Source organism: Salvelinus namaycush, chromosome 25 (genome assembly GCF_016432855.1).
Source record: "Salvelinus namaycush isolate Seneca chromosome 25, SaNama_1.0, whole genome shotgun sequence".
NCBI lineage: Eukaryota > Metazoa > Chordata > Actinopteri > Salmoniformes > Salmonidae > Salvelinus > Salvelinus namaycush.
In genome coordinates, this window is record NC_052331.1 from 26,787,381 (window position 1) to 26,809,701 (window position 22,321).

General features: G+C 43.6%; 1 pseudogene; it reads left to right on the forward strand.

The window, feature by feature from the left end:
- Positions 1 to 22,321, forward strand: part of LOC120019856 — a 65,047-nt pseudogene that overhangs the window by 38,441 nt on the left and 4,285 nt on the right.

The following is a 22,321-nucleotide window of genomic DNA, read 5'->3' on the forward strand; positions in this document are numbered from 1 at the left end:
ACTGCCAAGTGTCTTCACTGACATTTTCAACCTCTCTGTCTGAGTCTGTAATACCAACATGTTTCAAGCAGACCACCATAGCCCCTGTGCCCAAGAACACTAAGGTAACCTGCCTAAATGACTACCAACCCGTAGCACTCATGCCTGTAGCCATGAAGTGCTTTGAAAGGCTGGTCATAGCTCACATCAACACCATCATCCCAGACACCCTGGACCCACTCCAATTCGCATACCGCCCCAACAGATCCACAGATGACGCTATCTCTATTACACTCCACACCTGGATAAGAGGAACACCTATGTGAGAATGCTGTTCATTGTCTACAGCTCAGCGTTCAAAACCATAGTGCCCTCCACGCTCATTACCAAGCTCAGGACCCAAAGACTAAACCCCTCCCTCTGCAACTGGATCCTGATGGGCCGGCTCCAGGTGCTGAGGATAGGCAACAACACATCCCTCACGCTGACCCTCAGGGTGCGTGCTCAGTCCCCTCCTGTACTCCCTGTTCACCCACAACTACGTGGCCGCGCACGACACCAACACCATCATTACATTTGCTGATGACACAACTGTGGTAGGCCTGATCACCGATGACGATGAGATAGCCTATAGGAAGGAGGTAAGTGACCTGGCACTGTCGAAAATAAGGAACGACAACGCCTCTTTCCCATCAGGAGATTGAAAAGATTTGTCATGGGCCCTCAGTTCCTCAAAAAGTTCTACAGCTGCACCATTGAGAGCATCTGTCTGTATCGCCGCTTGGTATGGTAACTGCTTGGCATCCGACCACAAGGCGCTACAGAGGGTGGTGCGGATGGCCCAGTACATCACTGGGGCCAAGCTTCCTGCCATCCAGGACCTATATAATAGGCGGTGTCAGAGGAAAGACCATAAAATTGTCAGAGACTCCCGTCACCCAAGTCATAGACTGTTTTCTGTGCTACTTCATGGCAAGCGGTACCGGAGAGCCAAGTCTAGGACCAAAAGGCTCCTTAACAGCTTCTACCACCAAGCCATAAGACTGCTGAACAATTAATCAAATGGCCTCCTTACTATTATATTGACCCCCCCCCACCCCCTCCCTTTTGTACACTGCTGCTACTCGCTGTTTATTATCTATGTATAGTCACTTCACCCCCACCTACATGTACAAATGACCTCATCTAACTTGTACCCCCGGTCACTGACTCGGTAACGGTACCCCCTGTATATAGCCTCGCTATTGTTATGTTATTGTGTTATTTAATTTTTTTCTTTTTAGTTTATTTGGTAAATATTTTCTCAACTTTTCTTGAACTGCACTGTTGGTTAAAACTTCTCTAGGATAAGGGGCAGCATTTTCACGTTTGGATGAAAAGCATACCCAAATTCAACTGCCAGCTACTCATCCCCATAAGATAAGATATGCACATTATTAGTATATTTGGATAGAAAACACTCTGAAGTTTCTAAAACTGTTTGAATCATGTCTGTGAGTATAACAGAACTTATTTAGCAGGCGAAACCCCGAGGACAAACCATTCAGATTTAATTTTTTTGAGGTCACTCTCTTTTCAAATGTTTTCATTGGGAATCCAGATTTCTAAGGGACCTTCTTGCAGTTCCTACCGCTTCCACTGGATGTTAACAGTCTTTAGAAATTGGTTGAGGTTTTTCCTTTGTGTAATGAAGAAGTACGGCCATCCAGAACGAGGGTAACTTGAAGTGTACTGTTAGATAGAGGCGCGTGACCAGAAAGCTAGCTACAGTTTGTTTTTCTCCTGTATTGAACACAGATCATCCCGTCTTCAATTTTATCGATTATTTACGTTAAAAAATACCTAAAGTTGTATTCCAAAAGTAGTTTGAAATGTTTTGGCAAAGTTTACAGGTAACTTTTGAGATATTTTGTAGTCACGTTGCACAAGTTGGAACCGGTGTTTTTCTGGATCAAACGCGCCAAATAAATTGACATTTTGGATATATATCGACGGAATTAATTGAACAAAAGGACCATTTCTGATGTTTATGGGACATATTGGAGTGCCAAAAACAGAAGCTCGTCAAAGGTAAGGCATGAATTATATTTTTATTTCTGCGTTTTGTGTCGCGCCTGCAGGGTTGAAATATGCTTCTCTCTTTGTTTACTATGGTGCTATCCTCAGATAATAGCATCGTTTGCTTTTGCCGAAAAGCCTATTTGAATTCTGACATGTTGGCTGGATTCACAACAAGTGTAGCTTTAATTTGGTATCTTGCATGTGTGATTTAATGAAAGTTAGATTTTTATAGTCATTTATTTGAATTTGGCGCTCTGCATTTTCACTGGCTTTTGGCCAAGTGGGATGGTAGCGTCCCGCCTATCCCAGAGAGATTGGGCTTGTAAGTAAGCATTTTCACGGTAAGGTCTACACTTGTTGTATTCGGCGCATGTGACAAATACATTTTTATTTGATTTTCTCATCTTCAGCCTATTTTTCTTTTTATAACCCCCCCCCCCCGCCCCCCTCCCCCCCCCACACACACACACACGCCAATCGTTGTGCTTCACCTCGCGGGCGCTTGTTGACATCTGCCATGATGTGTCAGGGAAATTAACCTAAGGGCCACACACACACGGTCGATTTGAAGACCCTCTGCGTCCTCCAGAGCAGAGGGCTGTCGCTAGCAGCACCTTGGCCCGCTGACGCTGTCACACACTGGGGAGTGAAGGGTTACACTGTGGGGGCGAAAGGAACCAGAGCTAATATGCTATCGCTCTAATGCTTCTGACTGATTTACTCCCATTGGGTTATGATGTGGCTGTTCACTCATGACTGCACGGCCAAGTACGACTCTAACACCATCACCGTTTGCTGATGACACAACAGTGGTAGGCCTGATCACCGACAACGATGAGACAGCCTATAGGGAGGAGGTCAGAGACCTGACCGTGTGGTACCAGAACAACAACCTCTCCCTCAACGTGATCAAGACAAAGTAGATGATTGTGGACTACAGGAAAAGGAGGACCGAGCACGCCCCAATTCTCATCGAGGGGGCTGTAGTGGAGCAGTTTGAGAGCTTCAAGTTCCTTCGCGTCCACATCCTCAACAAACTAACATGGTCCAAGCACACCGAGACAGTCGTGAAGAGGGCACAGCAAAGCCTATTCCCCCTCAGGAGACTGAAAATATTTGGCATGGGTCCTTAGATCCTCAAAAGGTTCTACAGTTGCACCATCGAGAGCATCCTGCCGGTTGCATCACTGCCTGGTATGCAACCGCTCTTTCTCCGACCGCAAGGCACTACAGAGGGTAGTGCGTACGGCCCAGTACATCACCGGGGCCAGTACTGCCATCCAGGACCTTTATACCAGGTGGTGTCAGAGGAAGGCCCTAAAAATGTACTCCAGCCGCCCTAGTCATAGACTGCTACCGCACGGCAAGCGGTACTGGAGCGCCAAGCAATAAGACTCCTGAACAGCTAATCAAATGGCAACCCAAACTATTTGCATTGCAATAAGTGGGTGTTTATTCATCATACCTCTATGTATGTTATGTGTCTCTCTCCACCAGGAGATCCAGGACATGCTGCCGGGGCTGGGCCAGAGAGAGTCCTGGGGGGAGCTGGGTAGCGAAGACACAGAGGACGGTAGTGGAGACTGCGACGATGAGGACGGGTGTCAAGGGTCTGGAACGGGGGCAGTCAAGACCTGTGAGTGACAAAGACGCACTTACACACACACACACACACACACACACAACCAGACACACACACACACACACACACACACACACGTATGCATGTGTCACGCACATGCTCACACACGCGCACCTCTCTAATTCAGTGTTTACATCTGAACAACCAAGTACATCAAGCCTCTAGTGTAGATGGCCAGGCAGGACTGACTGTGTGTCTGGGTGAGTTGTAGTACCTTCTGGCTGAAAAAGCCAGCAGCTGTCTGCTAATACTAACAGGGCAACACTCTGGAGACCTGGACTGGCATCATATGCTGGGAGGAAGGGAGGGAGGGCTAACAAAAGGCTTGGGCGTCCTGTATTTGGAAAACATCTGAGAAATTGAATATTGCATCTACTTCACTGGGCAACCATTCCAGGTCTTGTTCTTGGTTTATCTTTGTCACTCTCTCCCTCTCTATCTCTCTCTCTTGTTCTGTCTTGCCTTCTCTCCCTTTATCCCTCTCTCAAATGTTTACATTGCCAAAGCAGGTGAAATAGATAAACAAAAGTGAAATAGGCAATATAAAATGAACAGTAAACATTACACTCACAAAAGCTCCAAAGCAATAGAGACATTTTAAATATAATATTATGGCTATTTGTCTCTCTGTCTCTCTCATCCTCTCCGTCTCTCTCTCTCACTCGCTCTTGCTGTCTCTCTATCAATTCAATTTAAGGGCTTTATTGGCATGGGAAACATATGTTAACATTGCCAAAGCAAGTCAAATAGACAATAAACAAAAGTGAAATAAACAACAAAAAATGAACAGTAAACATTACACTCACAGAAGTTCCAAAATAATAAAGATATTTTAAATGTCATATTATGACTATATACAGTGTTGTAACAATGTGCAAATAGTTAAAGTACAAAAAGGAAATTAGATAAACATAAATATAGGTTGTATTTACATTGGTGTTTGTTCTTCAGTGGTTGCCCTTTTCTTGTGGCAACAGGTCACAAATCTTGCTGCTGTGATAGCACACTGTGGTATTTCACCCAGTAGATATGGGAGGTTATCAAAATTGGGTTTGTTTTCAAAATCTTGGTGGATTTGTGTAATCTGAGGGAAATATGTGTCTCTAATATGGTCATACATTTGGCAGGAGGTTAGGAAGTGCATCTCAGTTTCCACGTCATTTTGTGGGCTCTGTTCAAGTAGACTGTGATTTTGCTGTGATCTGACTGTGAACGCTCTGAGAGACTCTGGGTTGAGGTCAGTGATAAAGTAGTCTACAGTACTACTGCCAAGAGATTAGCTATATGTATACCTACCATAGGAGTCCACTCGAAGCCTACCATTGACTATGTACATACCCAGCGTCCGACAGAGCTGCAGGAGTTGTGACCTGTTTTTGTTGGTTATGTTGTCGTAGTTGGGCCTAGGGGGTCATATGGGGGAGGGAATGCTGTTACATCCAGGTAGGTGTTTGTCCCTCTTTGTGCTGAGGGTGTCAGATTCTTGTCCTGTTCTGGCATTTAGGTCGCCACAGACTAGTACATGACCCTGGGCCTGGAAATGATTGATTTCCCCTTCCAGGATGGAGAAGCTGTCTTCATTAAAGTATGTGGATTCTAGTGGGGTGATATAGGTAGCACACAGGGTACAGCGGGAGGGCGCTTCAAAGGCCTCTGCATTTGGGTGGGGTGGGCTGTGCGACTCACCTGCCATTGTTTGGCTCAAGGGCCTTGACACCTCTCACTTCACACTTCAGTGGTAATTGAAGTTGTATCTGTTCTGTTCTGTTCTGGCAAGCTTGGTAGCCTTAACTTAGCATTCAGTCTTTATAAAGTAAAATATATCATTGTAATGTATTTTTCTTCTTGGCTTTTGAAAAAAAAAAAAATAGCTTCCGACTAAACATTACTCACTCAGTTCCAGATTGGATGGTGTTTTCAGGTTTCTGTTGTTTGTTTGCCAGAGCATTTGCTGTATAGCTTGGAAATAATAATCCTAGTAGGTAGTAGGAAGCCTTCCACGTAATTCCGTCCAAAATCAGGTTGTTGGTTTGGAGTTTTGATTTGGAGTGAAAGTTATGTTGTGGAGGGTAGCATCCTGTATATGTCCCTGCCAAAAAATCCAAGTTTATCTAACTCTAAATCGTATCTTTTTGTAAAAACATGCTGAAAAATGTGGGTACTCACATGTAGCTGTGTCTCTCTCTTTCTCTCTATCTGTGTCTCTCTCGCTCTCGCTCTCTCTCAGCCTTGACTTCAGTGGTCCTTTCCCTGCTGAGTTTTTACTTTGTAGGGTGCGGTCATGTACAGTGTGTGTGTGTGTGTGTGTGTGTGTGTGCTTGTTTGTCAAGCGTGTGTGTGTGAGTGCAGAACTGTATTGATGGGACAGTGTGTTGACAAGGCCACTGGACCTGCCTCTGGGGTGCTGTTGATTTACAGGGCTAACCAGTAGTGTAAAGTACTTTAAGGAAAAATACTTTAAAGTACTACTTAAGTCGTTTTTTGGGGTATCTGTACTTAACTATTTATATTTTTGACAACTTTTACTTCACTACATTCCTAAAGAAAAGTATGTACTTTTTACTCCATACATTTCCCCTGACACCCACAAGTACCCATTACATTTTGACAGGAAAATTGTCAAATTTACACACTTATCAAGAAAACATCCCTGGTGATCCGTACTGCCTCTGATCTGGCGGACTCACTGCTTAATATAAGGAATTTGAAATGGTTTATAATTGTACTTTTACTTTTTATACTTAAGTACATTTGAGCAATTCCATTTAATTTTGATACTTAAGCATATTTAAAACCAAATACTTTTAGACTTTTACTCAAGTAGTATTTTACTGGGGGACTTCCACTTTTAGTTGGGTCGTTTTCTATTAACTTCTACTTGGTCACCATCCCGGATCCGGGAGCATCCTCATCCGTAAAAAAGCTGACTAGCATAGCCTAGCATAGCGCCACAAGTAAATACTAGCATATAAATATCATGAAATCACAAGTCCAAGACACCAAATGAAAGATACACATCTTGTGAATCCAGCCATCATTTCCGATTTTTAAAATGTTTTACAGCGAAAACACAATATGTATTTCTATTAGCTAACCACAATAGCAAAAGACTCAACCGCATATTTTCACCATTTTTTTACCGCATAGGTAGCTATCACAAAACCGACCAAATAGAGATATAATTAGTCACTAACCAAGAAACATCTTCATCAGATGACAGTCTTATAACATGTTATACAATAAATCTATGTTTTGTTCGAAAATGTGCATATTTGAGGTATAAATCATAGTTTTACATTGCAGCTACCATAAAAAATATCACCAAAGCAGCCGGAATAATTACAGAGAGCAACGTGAAATACCTAAATACTCATCATAAAAGATTTATGAAAAATACATGGTGTACACCAAATGAAAGATAAACATCTTGTGAATCCAGCTAATATTTCAGATTTTTTAAGTGTTTTACAGCGAAAACACAATATAGCATTATATTAGCTTACCACAATAGCCAAACACACAACCGCATTCATTCACCGCAAAGGTAGCGATCGCAAAAAACAGCAAAAGATATAAAATTATTCACTAACCTTGACAAACTTCATCAGATGACAGTCCTATAACATCATGTTACACAATACATATATGTTTTGTTCGAAAATTTGCATATTTAGCGGTACAAATCGTGGTTTTACAATGTGAATACGTAGTCAAAATGCACAAAATTCTCCAGAGATATTTTGGACAGTCACCTAATCTAATCAAATAACTCATCATAAACTTTACAAAAAAATACATGTTGTACAGCAAATGAAAGATACACTAGTTCTTAATGCAACTGCTGTGTTAGATTTTTTAAAATAACTTTAGTACGACATAGAGCTTACGTTATAGCGAGACAGCGCCCGCAATAAGTGCGGAAAATATGACTAAACATTTTCCACAGAAATACGAAATAACATCATAAATGGTTCCTACTTTTGCTGAGCTTCCATCAGAATCTTGTACAAGGAGTCCTTTGTCCAGAATAATCGTTGTTTGGTTTTAGAATGTCCTCTTCTCCTGTCAAATTAGCAACCATAGCTAGCCATGTGGCGCAAACGTGCCCAACTTCACATGACGCAAAGAAAAGAAAATTCCAAAACTCGCAATAAACGTTCAATAAACTGATATAACTCGGTTGAAAAAAACTACTTTATGATGTTTTTATCACATCTATCAAATAAAATCAGAGCCGGAGATATCTAACGTGTATACCGAAAGCTTTTCAGAAGGCAATCTGGGGTTCCTTCTCGCGCCTTCGAAGTCAATGAAATTTCCAGACACGTCATTCCAAAAGCTCTTGTTCGGCCTCAGATCAAGCTAGACACCCCATTCCACCTCTCACTGCCTGTTGACATCTAGTGGAAGGCGTATGAAGTGCATGTATATCCATAGATTTCAGGCAAATTAATAGGAAGGCCCTGGAACAGAGCCTCGATTTCAGATTTTTCACTTCCTGTCAGGAAGTTTGCTGCAAAATGAGTTCTGTTTTACTCACAGATATAATTCAAACGGTTTTAGAAACTTGAGAGTGTTTTCTATCCAATAGTAATAATAATATGCATATTGTACGAGCAAGAATAGAGTACGAGGCAGTTTAATTTGGGCACGATTTTTTACAAAGTGAAAATAGCGCCCCCCTATTGAGAAAAAGTTTTAAGGTATCTTTACTTTTACTCAAGTATGACAATTGAATACTTTTTCCACCACTCTTTTTCCACCTCTAACCCAGGAACTGTTAACTATTTTACAGATTTATTCCAGTTACACACACATCCCAACCCAAACACACACTCAAAAATGTGTACGCACACATGCAAACACACACAGTCAATACATGTATATACACTCTCTGTCTCACACACACACACACATTAACCCTCACACAACACACAGCTATGCGGTGGGACCAGAGTGTGATTATGAGGTTGAACCTCTCTACTGCACTGTTCTGCTAATCTCAAAGACAATGAGAGTCCAGTTCTCCCTATCCCCATTCTCACTCTCACTCACTCACTCACTCACTCACTCACTCACTCACTCACTCACTCACTCACTCACTCACTCACTCACTCACTCACTCACTCACTCACTCACTCACTCACTCACTCACTCACTCACTCACTCACTCACTCACTCACTCACTCACTCACTCACTCACTCACTCACTCACTCACTCACTCACTCACACACACAGCCAACTGCTTAGTAAAGGCAATGTTGATTGGCCAGATCAATCCCTATTTGCCTTTAAGCAAGGCTCTCTATGTAATAGCCAATACGTCCTTGGCGTTTAGGACCTAACTGTGTTTTCATATTACTTAATGCCATTAAAGTAACTTCAGTCATTAGTTACTGCCATTGGCATAGACGGGACAGTCTCTTTCCATCCAGTCTGAAGTGGAGGGTTGTCATATAGCATTGATGTGATGGCGGTTGTTTTTCCACACCATGTGACCTGACCTGGAAAAGCTTTGTGCCCTAGTTAGTGGTTATATTTGAGGTCATGAGTTTTTCCTGGTCAGGTTTCATGGTGAGAAAAAACTCCTGGCCTTAGAGTTACAGTATGTTATAATACTACATGTTTGTGCATTACACTGCTTGCCTTGGCAGTGGATTTTGGTATAGAGAGACTAGATCATCACCCTACAGAGGATGTATTATCTTAATTTGAGCCAGTTTGCTACAGCAGGAAAACAATCTTGCAGCAACATGAAATGGGAATTATTATGGACATTTTTGTAAGGGTCAATCAAGTCTGAAATTTCAAAGTGGAAATTATGAACTTCAGAAGCCTTTTTAAACCTCAAATACACTACAAGTTTTACATTTCCTGCATTACAGTGATCAAATTAAGCATTCTAGGCTTGGAAAAGGAGAAAAAAGGAGCAGTGAAAAAGAGGGATGTGTGAAGTTAAACAGAGGGAAATAAAAGCACTCTCCTTTCCCAACCTTCTCCGTAGCTGCCAGGCTGGCCAGGTATTCTACTCAGAAGACATCACAAAATAGATGGCATCATGAGGATGGAATATTATGTGGATATATTGAAGCAACATCTCAAGACATCAGTCAGGAAGTTAAAGCTTGGTCGCAAATGGGTCTTCCAAATGGACAATGACCCCAAGCATACTTCCAAAGTTAGAATAATGGCTTATGGACAACAAAGTCAAGGTATTGGAGTGGCCATCACAAAGCCTTGATCTCAATCCCATTGAACATTTGTTGGCAGAACTGAAAAAGCATGTGTGAGCAAGGAGGCCTACAAATCTGACTCAGTTATACCAGCTCTGTCAGGAGGAATGGGCCAAAATTCACCCAACTTATTGTGGGAAGCTTGTGGAAGGCTACCTGAAATGTTTGACCCAAGTTAAGTAATTTAAAGGCAATGCTACCAAATACTAATTGAGTGTATGTAAACTTCTGACCCACTGGGAATGTGATGAAAAAAATAAAAGCTGAAATAAATCATTCTCTCTGCTATTATTCTGACATTTCACATTTTTAAAATAAAGTGGTGATCCTAGCTGACCTAAAACATGGAATTTTTACTAGGATTAAATGTCAGGAATTGTGAAGAACTGAGTTTACATGTATTTGGCTAGGGTGTATGTAAACTTCCGACTTCAACTATATACAGTGGGGCAAAAAAGTATTTAGTCAGCCACCAAAACGTTTGACCTCTGTCATTGCCAACAAAGGGTATATAACAAAGTATTGAGATAAACTTTTGTTATTGACCAAATACTTATTTTCCACCATAATTTGCAAATAAATTCATTAAAAATCCTACAATGTGATTTTCTGGATTTTATTTTCTCATTTTGTCTGTCATAGTTGAAGTGTACCTATGATGAAAATTACAGGCCTCTCTCATATTTTTAAGTGGGAGAACTTGCACAATTGGTGGCTGACTAAATACTTTTTTGCCCCACTGTACAGCACCAATGAGGGAGAAGGTAACTCACCCTAAAGGGGTAATATACAGCACCAAAGAGGGAGGGTAACTCACCCTACAGGGGTATCATACAGCACCAAATAGGGAGAAGGTAACTCACCCTAAAGGGGTATCAATACAGCACCAATGAGGGAGAAGGTAACTCACCCTACAGGGTGTAATATACAGCACCAAAGAGGGCGACCTGTTTGCCCCTCCCCCCATTCTGAAAAACATACCGTTCCTCCCCCTTTTCATAGAAACAGCCTCTCTCATCACTCTTTGACCCTCGTTCGCAGGCAACCTGAGTGGGAAGAATCTGTGCAGGGATCAGGGGTCTCCCTCTGGAAATGCCAGAGGTATGGAAGCAGGGTAATACAGAAAGGCAATCAGGAGGCACAACCTACCATGCTTTAGAGAGGGTCACCTAGCAACAGGTGCTAAATGGCATGGGTTAAGGAATCGGGGGGAGCGAGGGTGAGGATAAGGTTGTGTGCTTTACTGGGGTATGGTTAGGGGGTATGGGGTACAGCTCAGAGCAGTACAGTTTGAGTAAATGGGCTTAAAAGGACAATGTCACCCACTAGTTGGCCAGTTTATGTGACAGGGCCCCAAGATGGATGAGATTCCTGAAGAGGAGAGTTGGGTCTTTGGGAGAAGAGAGGGAGCCCTGTACTAAACACACACTCTAACACTAACACTTTAACTAACTCTGTACTGTATCTTTGGTGAACTTCTTTAACAACCTTGTGTGGGTCCCCTGCCAAACTCACACACGCTCATACACACTCCAGGTGCCCCTCAATATGGGCAGGTGTGTGTGATGAAGTGGAGGACACACAGCTGAATCCATTCCTACATAGTTAGTATCTATCAACGTCAGTTCCAGGCTCCCAGGGAGCAGGCACATATCAGATTAAATAGAGGTGTAGAACAAATACCAATGCAAGTGAGTGTGTGTGTTTCCTGACTGAAATCTCACATCTAACACACACACTCCCATACGGTGGTATTTGTTCTACACATTGTCTGCAGCCCAGGCGATCGATAGAGACACCTCATGGTGGAGCTAAGAGCTTTCACCTGCTTTTCACTGACACCTGCTCTGTAACCTGTCAACTGGTAGAGAGAGAAAGATCTGAGTGTCTGGAGCTAATACACACTCTATTCTTTAGACACTGCTTAAGGAAGCCATTCTCTGGCAGCACATCTCTATTCAACAACCCACTCTATATTTAATATGTAGTCTTAAGGCCTTGGTAGAGAAGGAGAGAGAGAGGGAGAGAGAGAGAGTGGAGGGAGGGAGAGAAAAGGGAAGAGGGCTGTCAGCTGAATAATAGAGGAGAGCGTTTTATGTGAGTAAAAACTGTTATTAGCCTGTCAACGTCTGAGTAGGGCTGGATGCAGGGGGATGACTGCTGCATTTGCTTGTTGTTGAAGCTAACACTGTGTGGTACAAGGCTTATAATGCTTCAGTGTACACATATTTACATGTATACAACAAATCCATGAACAAATTTGTCCTCTAGCGCAAAGTGGATTTACACTTGACTTGGGGGCTATGTCAACAGTCTTAAATGTTAAGTCCCCATATTTGGGGACCCTATTTGATAATTTTTTTAATTAATTCAGTCTGGTATGAGAACGGTAGCCCCTATCTGCAAAAGCAGGGTGTCTGCGGAAAGGTGAGTATCTTGGCTGTTGATCGGTGCCTTCAAATCTTTGGTGTGACTTACTTACATAAATGGGCATACACATTTATAAAGGCAGGCCGAGCCGATGATCTCGTTTCAAGATGGCTGCAACCTACATTTCGGTTAGCGTTGTGAAACATAAACAAAATTAACACGGAATACGTTGATGCACACCAAAAGCCAGGACTCCACAGATCATGAGGATATCTTATTTGTCTGCCTGTGACCTAACGTTATTTATCACCAGCCCCAAGAGTCAAAATGTGTATTTTACACAGCGTTTTCACCAAACAGGAAACGTCTTACAAGGCAGCTTCCAGTTGGTCTGTTTGAGCTATAGCTACATGGGGTTAGCAAATTAATCATTAGGTTTGTAGGAACACATTTGGCCTATTGCCAATGTTATCTGATGTATGACTTAATGGCAACATCGAATGTCCAAGAGGGACTATCTTTGCGCATTAAAGAAATGTTGTTACCTGCGCTGTAGGCATCCATTACACAGTCTTGTAGCCAATGAGATACAATTTTGAGGTATATGCAGTTGACGTGGGTGTGAAAAGCAAGGCCTAGAACCTTTTAGGCGTAATGTAAACTATTGCTACCTGGCTCAGAGACGAGACACACCGAGCACACTACATTACATTGTAAACCGATTTAATCGCTTTAGCATTAAGGCTGGCTTCTCAAGGGGATAAAAACTACAAATATCTAACAGGAACCTAAAAAGGAGGCAGCTATGAATAAGTATACCGACATAGAAGCTTTAAATAAAATAGTTGGACTTGGATCAGGGGTGCAATTTGGACAAGGATTTCGACTCAGCCGATGAAGATTGCATTCTAGAAGGATTGGATCCACTTTTAGATCTGTAAGTACATTATTTTCATGACTTTATATTGCTAATTTAATATATGTATTTCGTTTTTTATAAGTTGTCTGCTTTTTGTACTTTTAGTTTACATTAGGCCTATGTAACAAGTCATTTCAATGTTAAATAATATCAAAGTAGTTATTGTCTGTTTCATATTAGTTAACTGTTCTAAGTTTCATCCTTGTAACTTTGGAGAGGCCACTAAACTCTCATGACCACTGTTTATTTGTGATTCCCACCTCTGCCTTTGTCTCCAAAGTGTTACTGTTTGCATTGTGTGTGTGCTTCACACCTGTGTGAGTCACTGTACAGATATAGTTTAGGCTTGGTGTTTTTACTTTACAGTAATGTCGTTTTGTAAATTTAGTCAACTTTAATTCTGTGTCTTACAACAATATATCCTTTTATTTTATTCAGGAGGAGGATGCAGAGGATTTGAATGATGATGTTTGGGAGCCGCCCCCCCTCCCCCCCCCCCCCCCCCCCCCCCCCCCCCCCCCCGCCGGTCAAGGTCTTCACCCCTGACTGCTATGTCAATCACCTCTTACATTTACATTTACATTTAAGTCATTTAGCAGACGCTCTTATCCAGAGCGACTTACAAATTGGTGCATTCACCTTATGATATCCAGTGGAACAGCCACTTTACAATAGTGCATCTAACTCTTTAAGGGGGGGGGGGGGGGGGGTTAGAAGGATTACTTTATCCTATCCTAGGTATTCCTTGAAGAGGTGGGGTTTCAGGTGTCTCCGGAAGGTGGTGATTGACTCCGCTGACCTGGCGTCGTGAGGGAGTTTGTTCCACCATTGGGGTGCCAGAGCAGCGAACAGTTTTGACTGGGCTGAGCGGGAACTGTACTTCCTCAGAGGTAGGGAGGCGAGCAGGCCAGAGGTGGATGAACGCAGTGCCCTTGTTTGGGTGTAGGGCCTGATCAGAGCCTGAAGGTACGGAGGTGCCGTTCCCCTCACAGCTCCGTAGGCAAGCACCATGGTCTTGTAGCGGATGCGAGCTTCAACTGGAAGCCAGTGGAGAGAGCGGAGGAGCGGGGTGACGTGAGAGAACTTGGGAAGGTTGAACACCAGACGGGCTGCGGCGTTCTGGATGAGTTGTAGGGGTTTAATGGCACAGGCAGGGAGCCCAGCCAACAGCGAGTTGCAGTAATCCAGACGGGAGATGACAAGTGCCTGGATTAGGACCTGCGCCGCTTCCTGTGTGAGGCAGGGTCGTACTCTGCGAATGTTGTAGAGCATGAACCTACAGGAACGGGTCACCGCCTTGATGTTGGTTGAGAACGACAGGGTGTTGTCCAGGATCACGCCAAGGTTCTTAGCACTCTGGGAGGAGGACACAATGGAGTTGTCAACCGTGATGGCGAGATCATGGAACGGGCAGTCCTTCCCCGGGAGGAAGAGCAGCTCCGTCTTGCCGAGGTTCAGCTTGAGGTGGTGATCCGTCATCCACACTGATATGTCTGCCAGACATGCAGAGATGCGATTCGCCACCTGGTTATCAGAGGGGGGAAAGGAGAAGATTAATTGTGTGTCGTCTGCATAGCAATGATAGGAGAGACCATGTGAGGATATGACAGAGCCAAGTGACTTGGTGTATAGCGAGAATAGGAGAGGGCCTAGAACAGAGCCCTGGGGGACACCAGTGGTGAGAGCACGTGGTGCGGAGACAGATTCTCGCCACGCCACCTGGTAGGAGCGACCTGTCAGGTAGGACGCAATCCAAGCGTGAGCCGCGCCGGAGATGCCCAGCTCGGAGAGGGTGGAGAGGAGGATCTGATGGTTCTACATCTACCATCCAACAAAGGCCCCGCTCCTCTTCAACTACCCCCACTGCAGGTCCTGGCACCACTACCCTCTCTGCAGATGAATCTGGAGGTGCGGGCCCCAGGGGGGAGATCTAGGCCTCAACAGGGGAGAGGCAGAGGAAGCAGCACAACAGAGGGAGATGAAACTGAGTCAGGGGGCATACGGTCCTTGAAGATGATGAGGAGCCAGAACAATTTTAAGTTTAAACCCAAACGACCTGAAGGCCCACAGTTGGTTAGTGATGAAACATACACCCCCTTACAGCTGTTTCAGCTCTACTTTACCACTTCTGTACTGGGAACACTAATTAGTAATACCAACAAGTATGGGGACAAGAAGCAGCAGGGGGGAAGGAAGATGTCCTGGAAACCATGGGTGACATGCTCAACTACATTTCCTTGGTGATTTACATGGGACTGGTAAAGGTATCAAGACTAGTTGACAACTGGAGCAAGTCCCCAATCTATCGGTTCGAGTTCCCCACCTCCATCATGAGTGAAAACCAATTCTTTGCCATCAACCGTACTCTTCACAGAAGTGACCCACAAAAGGATCAGGAGAATGACCAGAAGAAGGAGACTGCAGGCTATGATTGTCTTGCAAGAGTCAAGCCCCTTTATCATGACATGGACTAACTTTTTGTGAAATGGAAGGGAAGTAACCATGCTCACCACACAGCATGAGGCATTCAATAACAACCATGTCTCAAGGAGGGTGAAAATAACAATGGGGCATGGGTGAGGAAGAATGTCCCCGTTTCTGTGAAGGACTACAATGCCAATGGGGCATGGGTGAGGAAGAATGTCCCCGTTTCTGTGAAGGACTACAATGCCAATGGGGCATGGGTGAGGAAGAATGTCCCCGTTTCTGTGAAGGACTACAATGCCAATGGGGCATGGGTGAGGAAGAATGTCCCCGTTTCTGTAAAGGACTACAATGCCAGCATGTTTTTTTTTGATGCTCTGATAGGCTACTACCAGGTCCTCCACCAGTATAAGACTTTTTTTTACCACTTTGTGGACATTGTTACAGTAAATGCTTTCATTCTCCACAAGCAGATGCACAAAGCAAAAGGTCAAAACCCTCTCTCCCAGATGGCGTGTCGCTGCAGAATGTTTTGGTAGCCATGCTGGTTAAGTGTGCCTTGAATTCTAATTAAATCCCAGACAGTGTCACCAGCAAAGCATCCCCACACCACCTCCTCCATACTTCACGGCAGGAACCACACATGCGGAGATCCTCCGTTCACCTACTCTGCATTTCACAAAGACACTGTGGTTGCAACAAAATTCTCAAATTTGGACTCATCAGACCAAAGGACAGATTTCCCCTGGTCTAACGTCCATTGCTCGTGTTTCTTGCCTCAAGTATGTCTCTTCTTATTATTTGTGTCCTTTAGTAGTGGTTTCTATGCAGCATTTCAACCATGAAGGCCTGATTCACACAGTCTCCTCTGAACTGTTGATGTTGAGATGTGTCTGTTACTTGAACTATGTCAATCATTTATTTGGTCTGCAATTTCTGAGGCTGGTAACTCCAATGAACTTATCCTGTAGCAGTGGCAGCTCTGTAGCAGTGGTAACTCTAGGTCTTCCTTTCCTGTGGCGGTCCTCATGAGAGCCAGTTTCATTATAGCGCTTGATGGTTTTTGTGACTGCACTTGAAGAAACTTTGAAAGTTCTTGAAATTTTCTGGATTGGACTTTCATGTCTTAAAATAATGATGGCCTGTCATTTCGCATTGCTTATTTGAGCTGTTCTTAGCATAATATGGACTTTGTCTTTTTATTTATTGTCTTTTTATTTATTGTAATATATTATTTTTTCTCCCCAATTTCATGGTCTCCAATTGGTAGTTACAGTCTTGTCTCATCGCTGCAACTCCCATGCGGACTCGGGAGAGGCGAAGGTCAAGAGCCGTGCATCCTCCGAAACACAACCCCGCCAAGCCCCACTGCTTCTTGACACAATGCCCACTTAACCCGGAAGCCAGCCGCACCAATGTGTCGGAGGAAACACAGTACACCTGGCGACCGTGTTAGCGTGTATTGCGCCCGGCCTGCCACAGGAGTCGCTAGTGCGCGATGGGACAAGGACATCCCTGCCTGCCAAACCCTCCCCTAACCCGAACGATGCTGGGCCAATTGTGCGCCGCCCCATGGGTCTCCCGGTCGTGACAGAGCCTGGACTCGAACACAGAATCTCTAGTGGCACAGCTAGCACTGCCTTAGACCACTGCGCCACTCGGGAGGCCCCTGGACTTGGTCTTTTACCAAATAGGGCTATCTTCTGTATACCACCCCTACCTTGTCACAACACAACTGATTGGCTCAAGCTAGTTAAGAAGGAAAGAAATTCCACAAATTAACTTTTAACAAGGCACACCTGTTAATTGAAATGCATTCCGAGGTAACTACCTCATGAAGCTGGTTGAGAGAATGCCCAGAGTGTGAAAAGCTGTCATCAAGGCAAAGGGTGGCTACTTTGAAGAATCACAAATATAAAATATATTTTGATTTGTTTACCATTTTTTTGCTTACTAAATGATTCCATATGTGTTATTTCATGGTGTTGATGTCTTCACTATTATTCTACAATGTAGAAAATTGTAAAAATACAGAAAACCCCTGGAATGAGTAGGTGTGTCCAAACTTTTGACTGGTACTGTTTATCTGTTGCTTTTATATTGTTTTGCAAAGAGTTCATTTGTAGGATAAACGTTCAGGCACTTTGGAGAGGTTGAAAAAAACACTTGGATATCCCCTGTATGTCCCCCGACACCACCACAATGTTTGAGAGGTTGGTATGGTAGAGATAGTGTTTCTATACTGAACAAATAGCATTTAGTGAATGCAAATATGTAATAGCACTGGAATGATCTAATTTACAGACATAAGCCACTTTGGAGAGGTTTCGGGACACTTGGACACGTCCTGTGAACACACCTGACACCACTTACTATAACATCTGCCCATTTCTAGTTGTTAGGTCTGTCAATCCCATTTTTTCTGATATTGTTCACATGTTGTGGAAGCCATCTGATGTGTTTCCAGGTCTACTCATCAATATTCACTTATAGCTTTTCAATGACTTTCAAAATAAAAACAAAAAAATGATTTTGTGTGTGCTTGATCTTGTGTATTCTGAGCTATGTAACTCCTATCTTCTGATAATTCCTTATTATCTCCCAGATGTAATTACACATGAATTGCAGTTTCTTTTGGTTTTGTCTATTTAGGTGGAAATCTACATTTTCCCAATACATTTAAGAGGTTAACCAAGCCTTGCAGGAGTGTTGAAGACTAGCAGAAACAGTTTTTATCTCAGCCGGGACTTTGTTCCACTCTACCACTGGTGTATATAAAAACGTGTTCTGGCCAGTACCGCTTTTGAATTGACATGGCACAAAATCTGTGCCACTGCCTATTGTGGCGTAGGAATGAGAGTAACTAACACTTTTCCTTGTGTCTTTGATCTGACCTTCATTGATTTAAGTAAATTTCTCTTTTAAATAACTTTCTCTGGCTTTTCCTCGTGCAATAAATTATAGAGTGGTCGCTCATACCACTAGCCTCGTACGAACCATCCTGATCTCACATTTTGTTTTGCTACACAGATAGCGAAACAGAATGTGAGCTCGCGAGATCAGGATGGTTCGTACGAGGCTATCATACCACAACCCACTCTGGGATATCATAGACCTGTCAGAAACCAGAATTAGATCAATAACGGTTTGACTAGACTGGCAGACACGTGTGGGTTCCTTAATCAGCTGAAACAGATCAAATGAATGACAGAAACAAGTCAACCTGGACATTTGGAACATGTCCATCAGTAGGTCATAAAAGTTGTTGGTCAGGGGCCTATTACATGCACCGACTAAGACTGGTTTGCTCTTGGGTAGGAGGATGTCCACCCAAACAGCCTCGAGTTCATGTTTAAGATCAATTCTCTGGTTAAAACAAATGTCTGCTCTTATGTGCACACAGACTCCTCCCCCGTTGCAATTGTGGTCTTTCCTCAAAACCATGTAGTTCTCAATTTCCGAATCACAGATAGAACAGTCAAACCATGACTCCGTAAAGCAAATAATCACAGCATTGCTACTGCCAATAAACATACGAATCTCGTCGATGTTTGGTAGAAGGCTACGGACATTCAGAGCCATGAAATGTAAACCTTTAGCTGAGCACAAGTCCATGGTACGATCCATGTTGTTGAAACCTGCTCACGGTGGTAGATCTCCTCGTATCTTCACCTCCAGAATGGTAGTGTTTAATTTTCTGTCTGAAAGTGTTGGCAGGATGTTATACAAGATCAGCAGCTAGCTACCAGTCAGTCAGCCTGAGAGGTCTAGTACGTGTACCAGAGAAGAAGAAAGATGGAGACAAAGAGACAGAGAAAGATAGAGATAAAGTGAATGAGAGCTCTCGTGTAACTAATATCACTGGTCCCAGATCAACTCACCTGAACCACAGAGCAGTAAAGAGATCATCTCTCCTCTCAGCTACAGGGACAGCAGTCTGTTCCAGGGCCAGACTTAATTGGCACATAAATTATGTATCAGAGAAAATCGCTTTGTCCCCCTCACCATCCGCCAGACCTGTCGCTCAATAGGTGTGTGTGTGCGTGTGTGCTGTGCGTGGATAGACCTTTTTATTAAGTGGCTAGTGCACTCGGCCAGTCCCTGTGGATTCCCCCTGGCTCCGGTCGATACACAGATCTGGCCCTATCTCTCTATTCTAGACCTCTATTACCTGGACGCGCACACAACAGCCTACTAATAATGCGTTTAGACAACGTTGTGGGGGTGTGTTGGATATGTTTCAGATATTTTTAATTTGTTTAAATGAAAATACACTTTCATGTGTGTTAGTGGTGTATCTCATTGGTGGATTGTGTAGTAGGAGACCATTTTCTCCTAAGTCATTCATTTGCAATCAATTGGCTCACTATAAGTAGTTTTGAAAACGTTTGTTTCTGATCAGCTTGATTGTGTGTTATAGAAGCATCTCTTTAGCCTGCATGGTAGAATGCATTCGAGAGAGAGAGTGAGAGATAATAGACATGGACAGACGGTCATGGATTGGCATTCATGTGTGTGTGTTTTCATGCGTGCGTGCATGCTTGTGTCTGTGTTTGTTTGCGTGTGTGTGTACTTGTCTATAGCCCCGTTTATACCCTGTTCTAACATGTGTCCTTTGTCCTGATTTTGTCCACATTCTGATTGTGCCCACATTTTCAGTCAGGTGTAGACTATTAGAAGATGCATTGTGATCAGATCTTCCTGAACACCTCCAGAGGTAGTCAGGGACACATTGTGTCTGGATATCTTACAAGGTATAAACAAGGCATATCCGTGACTGCGTGTCTGCCACAGTGGAAAAACCCCAGCTCATCTCTCCACACTCCCTCTTCCCTCCTTCTCATCAGTACATCATTTCCCCCAGTACATTCCAGTGTGGATTGGGAGACAGAGCGGCAGAATCCCATTGTTATCCCTCTGCTATATTCCTCAATTAACCCAGGAATGTCCCGGCTTTATTTGCCCAGTGCCCAGTTACATCAGGAATGCCTGTCTTTGTCTGGGTCCCAAATGGCACCCTATTCCCTATTGTACTGTATATAATACAGTTATCTGACCGGCCCTGGTCCAAAGTTGTGTATTATATAGGGTGTCATTTGGAACACAAACCTCTGTGTTATGTGTTAGCATGCATGGCGAGACTCTAGAAATCCAGTGGGGTAGGGAGTAGCTCATCTGTCTCTCTCGCCTACACAGGGCAGCCCGAGCTGGGGGAGTGATGAAGCGGAGCTCCCAGGCCCATCTAAATTAACCTGGTCCATTTTCAGGGTCACTCACACCACCGGTAGCCCTGTCGATAATGCTAATCTAATTAGGTGTGTGTGTCCACCAACAAAATATTTCCTGTTGAATTCCCTGAATGCCAAGGACACCTCACTCTGTTGCACAATTGAGTGTGTGTGTGTGTTGATGCACGTGTGTGTGTGTGTGTGTCTCAGGAGACCAATAAGACGAATGCAGCAACAGTACCTCCAATTATGGGTAAATAAACACTAAAACCAACATTTTCTTCTCGTTACTTTCAAAGCAGCGACTGTTTGCTGTACAGGTAAAAACAAGGACTTGCAAAGCTCCTCTGGGACCTGTTTTCATGTCCAGAAATGGTTGAACAGCATCTTGTACATTTCTTGACAAATGCAGGGCATCCAGCCTTTATTAGTCTAAGGTGTTTGATTTAGTCTCTAGTCTCTGTGGAGGCATGGGTTAGAATCAATGTTCTTGTTTGTTCAAGTCTTCAATGCCTGCGTCTCTTCAGTCACTCTACCATTCTGCAGCATTTCTATGTGGGTGGCAGGTAGCCTAGCCACTAAGAGCATTAGGCCAGTAACCGTAAGGTTGCCGGTTTGAATCCCTTAGCCGACTGGGTGAAAAATCTGCCGATGTGCCCTTGAACAACGTGCTTAACCCTAATTGTTCCTGTAAGTCACTCTGGAAAAGAGTGTCTGCTAAATTACTCCATGCCAATACTAAACTTTAAAACGAATCTAAACTTTGACATAGGATTTTTTTATTCAAATGAATCTCTAGGCTGCATGCAGTTATTACAGTAGGTGATATATTCTGACTAGAAGCTTTTTTTAAATGCTCAGCTAGCTAACCTCTGTATCTCTCCAGCTTGTGTCTGCTAGCATCCCAGAGGTGTACAGTACTAGTGCATATCTGCATCTCAAACGGCACCCTATTCCCTACATAGTGCACTACTTTTAGCCAAAGACCTATGGGCTTTGGTCAATAGTAGTGCTCTATTTAGGGAATAGGGTGCCATTTGGGATGCATTCCATCTCTCCTATAAAAGTACATATCTGCTGTAGGAAGGAGCTGGTTATGGAGGAAATTATGTCTAATGAAAACCATTTCCTGGCCTGATGGCCTCCTGCTCTGTCCAGGGACTCCTTAATTAATACCCTCTAACAAACTCATAAACTCCTCAAGGGAGGACCATGCCAACATAGACAGAAACTACCCAGGCCGAGTGACTGTAGGAGGCTGGGCCGGGGTTGGAATACAGTAGAACTGGTGCTGGTGTGAGGGAGTGGGTGAATGTGTATTTGTAATGCTGATGTGAATGATACTGTGATGTGTCTGTATGTTGGTTGTGGGGATTGTTTGAGAGAATGGATGAGTTTGACAGTGTTGGGAGGATGCTATTCCTCCAGTGGACAGACGGTGGATACACATGGTACATGTTCATA